We start from the raw sequence: 7,841 nt of genomic DNA, 5'->3' as shown, positions 1-7,841 counted from the left end.
TACTTGCTGAGACGCCTCACGTTCTCGGTGGGAGCATTGTAGAATCTCCTTCACCGCTGGCCCAAAGGTATGGCTGGGAGATATCAGTGCATCCAGCAAAGCCGATTTGTCTGTGTCAGGGACCCTCGCTTGGGACAGCGAAAGCTGCCTGCAAGCTACTACCAGGGTTGCCAGGCTCTGGCCCAGGGCCTGTCCTTGGCAGCCGGAAATCTGGAGCAGCGTACCTGATACTAGGCACAGCACTGAAGCCACTGGTTCAGGGAGGGCCGTCGATTGCAGTATGCCATCTGTAAGCCGTGAGGAGGCTTGCCATGTTGACCCCATTCAGTAGATTTGCATGAAAATTTGGATGTGTGGTCCCTTTGTTTTTGTTTGTCAGTCTCCAGCTCCAAAACGGTTTGGAATTTTTGTTTGACAATTTTAGGGTACAAGAATAGTGGCCTTTTTTTGGTTTGGTGAATATTAATCTGTTCCTGAGTTATAGAGATTTGAAATGTTGGTTCTCAGCATGCTCAGTACAGCTCTTACAGTTAGACGTTTGATCTCGAAAAAGGAATTGGCGTCACGACAAAATGTGTATTATATATAAACCTGTATCAGTGTTTAATCAAGTTTACAAATATAGCCACTTTTACTTTTTGTGCTCTATAATAGAATATAAGGCTTTCTAGCTATAAATATATTATCAAAAAGGAAGGAAATTCTTTGTTAATGCATCACTAAGGGTTAATATTAAAATGACAAAAGTATGGAAATGCGATGTTAAGGTTTTTAACCCTAACTCTACATTCCCTCCCACCCCCTTATAAGCAGTGGAAGAGGTAAGGCAACACAAGCAACCACAGACAGCCATCATCAGTTAAGATGAACAACATACAACTCTCTGCAGATAGTCATAACAACATACAACTCTCTGCAGATAGTCATAGTGCAGTGTTGTTATTTCAGTTTCCCTGCACATAATTTCACACTCACTTACTACAGGTAGGTATTTCTTTGTTAATTAAAAGAAACAGATGCTACTGTCTCCAAATGTCCAGCTGTAACATAAGCAGAGATCTAAAAAGGTCATGACTGTAGCGGGAACTCACCAGGGCTACCTTTGCTGCTCTTTAAAAGAGTAAATTCAACACAGTCAGCAGAGAGCAAAGAAAGCAAATCTGCTTACCCAAAAAGTAGGACAATAATAAAATGAGCAATTATTTATTCTTATATTTGAGGCTGTTTTATACAAACTGCAGTTCTGTACTAATGCATTGTACTTCAAGGAGGCAGTGTGGTCCAGGGCTTGTAACCAGCAGGTCACAGGTTCAAATCCCACCCCTACCACTGACTGACTGACTCATTGTGTAACCCTGAGCAAGTCACTTAACCTCCTTGTGCCCCATCCTGCAGATGAGATGTTAAATCAATGTCATATTGTAAGTGACTCTGCATATAATGCACAGTTCACAGCCTACCTCTGTAAAGCGCTTTGTGATGGTGGTCCACTATGAAAGGCGCTATATAAAGATATTTTAGGATAAAAGTGGGATGGAAAAAACTGACATCAGCTAATCTATCTTTGTCACTAAACATCTTGCTTTTAGCTTGTTTTTTCTCCTTTTTACACATAATTGCTATTTTAAAATAAGAGGGCAGATTGTTATGTTGTGGACAAGATCGCACTGTTGTAGCAGTGGGGTTTGTTTTTATCTCAACCTGGTCAAAGTCAATCTGTTTTTGCCCCCCTTCATGACTGAGTTAAAATACAATGCTTTCTTGCATTTGGGCAGTGTTTGTGCAATGGATTTTGGGGGTGATGCCCCCAGGAGAAAGGTAAGGGCTGGTTCATTCAATTAGGAGTTTCACTGCCAATTTTACCGATAGTCTCCACATTTTTTATTTGTGCAATTACAGCAGCGATGCCTAGGTTAGAATAGATTTACAATAATTAGGAATGGTATTTGTGAATAAATTGCAATGCATTGGCATCAACTGTTCAAATCGATGCCAAAATTGAGCGAGTCTCACTTAAAAATGATATCAACAGTTGCGAAAAAAAACAAAAACAAAACAGGAAGTGCAATAAAAGTTTCTTATTTCATAGCTGAATTTATGCCTACAATTTACAATGTCCCCTTTTCCACCTGTTGTGATGATGCACTGCATGAAACGTTAAGCTTGCAGGATTATTATTATTATTATTTATTTCGTAGCCGACGCCCTTATCCAGGGCGACTTACAATTGTTACACGATATCACATTATTTTTACATACAATTACCCATTTATACAGTTGGGGTTTTACTGGAGCAATCTAGGTAAAGTACCTTGCTCAAGGGTACAGTAGCAATGTCCCCCACCTAGGATTGAACCCACAACCCTCCGGTCAAGAGTCTAGAGCCCTAACCACTACTCCACACTGCTGCCCCAGGATACCTTGACTCACATCCTTGTGCTTTTGTAATTGATGTAAAGGCGCAATGACATTTGTAAAACAGACGAAGTTATTCCTTGCAAATCTACGAACAAGAACACAGCACATGTTCTACTGGAAAATGGATTGGCTCTGCAAATTAATCTGATATGACAAGGTCAATTTCATATTAACCAGCCAATAACAACACAGGAATACATTTATAAAAACACAGTAGTAAAGGGTAAGGGTTAGTTTTAAGTGACAATATTAATATACTATCAATGCTGTTATAAAACAAAGCTACAATATGTTCAAAGGTAACATGGGGGATTCAAAGTGTGCATCCAGGGGAGAGGGAAAATAACATTAGAGAAGGAAATTACAAAAACATATTGCAATTAGGCAATACAATAGACACATCCGTCTTAACAAAGTTCGAGGAGAAGATTTACACCACTGTTGGGAGAATGTAGTAAGGAACAAACACAGATAAAGCTCTGTGAATAGAGACTAATGTAGTTATCTTTGTATGCATGTTTTTATCTACAAAGCTTTCTTTTAATGAAAAAAGCAGAATACTTAAGCAATGAGATATGCCAGTGTGTGAGGTGGAGTGACATAATAATATATACATCATGAACACCACACCCTCCAAACTGTATCCGCAAGTCACTAAAACTAGGTATTATTTATTGGATTGGCACATGTTACAAACAGGCACACATTTTATGTATTTATTTATTTATTTATTTATTTATTTATATTATTTGATGTTTTTTTCAAACATTTTTGTTTAATTGTTTTCAATGATATATAAATATATCTCCCTATAACAGGTGACCACTATGAACCAACTGTATTCCGAAAAACTGGTGCCTGGCCATGGGCTTTATTTGTTGTTCCAAAAATTGTGTTATACTGCAGCTCTGTCTGCATCTGTGGGTATCTTGTGCCATGTGGCAAGAATCCCTACTCAGAATCTGGTCCATTTGGCTCCTAATTTGTGGTCGTATTTGCTTATGGTGCTGCTGTTTTGTTTCGCCATTATTTTAGGAACTGATTCTACGTATTTAATATAGCAGTGCTTTATGTGATATAAGCATAGTTTGGAACAACAGGAAAAATGCATCAGCCACATATATGCTGTTGAATTGTCCATGTCCCACAATGCTTGGTTAGAGAATTAACAATGAGACACCCTACTCACGACATATTAGCATAAACAAAGTCTCTTCCAACAGTGGTAAGAGTAACACATTTAAGATTAGCCATTCACTAACTTTGTCCACTCTACATACCCTTTGATTGATATAGCTAGCCTTTATGATTCATTCTGGATTCTGACAGCCAGGTTTCTTAATATTTTGAGTGTGTTTTGTTACCAGGTCTTGGAAAAAGTGGTGCAAGATGCAGTGAGGTCTCAGGTTGAGGTCTTGGAGGAAATTCTCCTCAAGGAAGTACAATTGTCCCTGGAGATCCTAGAACTGAAACTGCAACAGAAGACTTTACGGTTCATAAGTACTGAACAAGCAGCATAAAAAGGAATTCATAACTATGGTATTCCATGAACATTCCACATATGAATTGCAATTATTTAATACCATCTAGACTTTTTTTGTAAAAAATAATTTAAAAATCCCTGTCTCTAACAGACAGAAAATCAACATAAAGTAAGAATGTGAATGAGTCCGCCAGTCAGAGAGCAGGTCTGTGAGATGTTCAAGCTATTTTTCCTCTCGTAATGAACAGCGCGTTCCAAACATCCTGATGAAGTAGTTGGTCTTATCAGGCAGGAAACACTGCACTCTGGGCACATCCTCTACAAGGAACACGACTCAACTATCCCCCAAAAATGCAGGAAAAGCAACCAGACACCAGGATTTGTCAGAGCACCAGAATTCCTTATATATTTTGTATTTGTTTGAACCCTTTATATATATATATAGTAATAAAGTCAGTCAGGGCTACTAAGTAAGCCTTATGCCCTGTACTTCACCTTCCTTCCTCTAGAGGGGTCAGTACAGAAGGAGAGTACATGTGGAGAGAGAGAGAGAGAGAGAGAGAGAGAGAGAGAGAGAGAGAGAGATTGATTTGGTATAAACAGCATAATGTATTCTAGGTGTAAATTTCTAATGTATCCGATCACCTCACTGTAAGGCGTTTCATAATATGTAAAAGCTATGCCTGAGCTTCATAGAAACTTGCACCTTTGTAAAATACAAAAAATGGTTTGGTTCAAAACAATATGTTACAGTTAAGTGAATAAGGAACAAGCTCTTAAACAGCTTGTCTATGCCAAGTAAATGCTACATTTTTCTTAGAAGAATCATTAAGATACCTATAGCTCAGTGTATACTTTCACAGGATTTTGGGGTATTACCCTAGTTCTATATTCTGTTACACCGTAATTATAATAGGACTTTCTGTAGGAATTATACCTGTTTCTTATATAATTTGCTATTGCTATAGGATTTATAATTTTACTCGCGATAAACTAAAATGTTATGCTATTATATAAGACTGTATGCAAAACTATAGAAATCTTAAAGGATTTTATTTCCTTTGGGCTTTCCATTTAGGATCAATAAGAAACCAATATAATATATGTAAAAATTGTGAATTTTATATAATGAGTTATATATACCCCCAAAAGGTTCTACACAGAACTATTAGGGTCGTGTGATTTTGAAGATGAATTTTGTCAACTACACTGGTAATGGTCTTCTATTTGCTACAGTATATATATAAATAACGCCACAAGTGTTGTTGTACTGCAATTGAAGTATCCTGCCTGTGTTTATTACAAAGATACACCATATCACAGGACCACCTCGTCACAATATATATATATAAGTGTAAACCAGTCAACTTACAGGATTTTTCCTCATATTACACAAGGCTGCAGCAGCTAGACTGGCCTAACGGTTTTGATTTGCTAAAACAAACAAACAAAGAAAAAAAAGTGAACCCGAGTGTTGGGTTGTGTTGGTAGCAACAGGAACCATTAGAAACAAAACAAAAAAAGAGTTGTTGTCTTTTGTTTGGGCTATACTTCTAGGTAAATGATTGGTATACATAATGCATGGGATTGTGAAAAAGCCTTTGTCTTGATACACATGCACAGTTTATTTATTTAATTGCATTTATTTATTAAACTATGAAGACAATGAATTACAAAGAAATATTTTATGCATTACAGTTGCAAAATACTGGGCTGATGTTAGCCTTAGATATAAATATTCCTTTAAATCTGCATGTGTCGAGTGGCAACATGTATAGTATAGCTTGTTATTCTACTTTTTTCAGACCTTCACATACCTACAGCTATGGCCAGAAGTTTTGAATCAAACCCTATAGAATTAAAAATGTGTGCTTCATAAAGTTGAATGAAACCTGCTGAATAATATTATGTTAACATACTGAATTACATGCCGCTTTGTAGTTTTCCATCTACTTAACGAAAAACTGACATTTTTAATCTAACATTTTTAATCTAACATGAAATACTGTGCTACAATTATGGCTTCCGGTAGACTTTTGCAATATCATTTTGTAGTTTCTTTGATTACATGATGTTAAATAAAAGCTCTACATTATATGCATATACAGTGGTTTGCAGAAGTATTCACCCCCCTGCAAAGTTTTCACATTTTGTTGGCACCTGAGCGTACTCCACGACCCTTTCAAATTAGACTTTACATGTAGAATCTACACAAACAACTCCACATTGATAAAGTTAAAAAAATGCATATAGAATATAAATAAGTAAGATTTACAGAGAAAAACAGATTAATCTCAGTTGCATAAGTATTCAACCCCTTTGCTACTGTAGCCCTAAATCAGCTCAGGTGCAAATGATTTGTTTGAAAGGTCACAGAATTAGTGAAATGGTTTCAGCCTGTGTGTACTCAAAGTGGTTTAACTTGTAGATAATTTCCCTCAGGTACATAAAGACTTTCAAGCTGCAACTCACATAGTGATCCAACAAAGCAACCATGAAGACCCAGATACCCAGATCAGGTTGCCCTCCCAAACTGAGCAGCCAGGCAAGCAGGAAACAAGTTTGGGATGTCACTCTGAAGCCAACAATGACCTTGAGAGATCTGCAAAGTTCTGTGTCTGAGATGGGAGTCAGTGTTCACACATCAACAATTAGCCGGTCCTTACACAAAGCTGGCCTGTATGGACGGGTGGCAAGAAAGAAGCCATTACTCAAAAAGCCTCATCTTAAAGCACGTACTGAGTTTGTGAAAAAGCATGTAGATGATATTGCAGACATGTGGAAAAAGGTTTTGTGGTCAGATGAGACAAACATTGAACTTTACAGTTTAAATTCTAAGCGTTACGTCTGGCGCAAGCCCAACACTGCACATCACCCAGTCAACACCATCCCAACTGTCAAGCATGGTGGTGGCAGCATCATGTTATGGGGAAGCTTTTCTTCAGCAGGGACTGGGAAGCTTGTTAGGATAGAGGGGAGAATGGATGGTGCAAAGTACAGGCGAATCCTTGAGGAAAACCTGTTCGAGTCAGCCAAGACTCTGAAACTGGTGAGGAAATTCACATTTCAGCAGGACAATGACCCAAAGCACAAAGCCAAAGCCACACTGGAGTGGTTGAACAAGAAGAGAATTTATGTTCTTGGCCCAGTCAAAGTCCTGACTTGAATCCAAGTGAAAATTTACGGCGAGACTTGAAGATTGCAGTCCACCGACGATCCCCAACAAACTTATCAGAACTGGAGCAATTTTACCTTGAAGAATGGGCAAAAATGTCACCATCCTACTGTGCAAAGCTAGCAGAGACCTATCCAAAAAGACTCATAGAAGTAATTGCTGCAAAAGATGCTTCTACCAAGTACTGACTTAAGCACTGACTTTAACCACTACAGCTTTGAATAAAATAATTCTATGTGACACAAAAATTGTGTCCATAGCTGTACAGTACATAGGGGATATGCTTTACAAGGTTTCCATTACTGTTTATCAGCTTTCAAATTATTCATTACAAATTCTACATTATCCATGACTGAAATTCACACTCAGCTAGTATTATGCACCAAAGAATGAAAGCAAAGTTTGAATGTGAGCTGGGGAAACCAGGACATGTAAAAGGGTGAGTGTATTTACTGTATCTCTGTAGCTTTTACAGCATTCAAATATACTCCAATGTCTGTGATGAGTTGAACACAATTAACTGCAATAATAATAGCCAGCAGATAACATGAATTATGTATTTATGCTCAACCCAGATCTTGTTAACCTTGCTCAAGAAGTCTATTCAGGACACAACTAATGCTGGTGAAGTAAACTGTAAGAAACTGCACTGTACCCCTTGATATATGTGGAAAATACATTAGTTGCAAGTTTATACATAACTTGAAAATGGTGAATTTGGGTTTGTAAATAAACTTTACAAAAATGAAAAATTGGACAGTTGGG

Source organism: Acipenser ruthenus, chromosome 5, assembly GCF_902713425.1.
Source record: "Acipenser ruthenus chromosome 5, fAciRut3.2 maternal haplotype, whole genome shotgun sequence".
Taxonomy (NCBI): domain Eukaryota; kingdom Metazoa; phylum Chordata; class Actinopteri; order Acipenseriformes; family Acipenseridae; genus Acipenser; species Acipenser ruthenus.
This window is presented reverse-complemented; position numbering follows the sequence as displayed.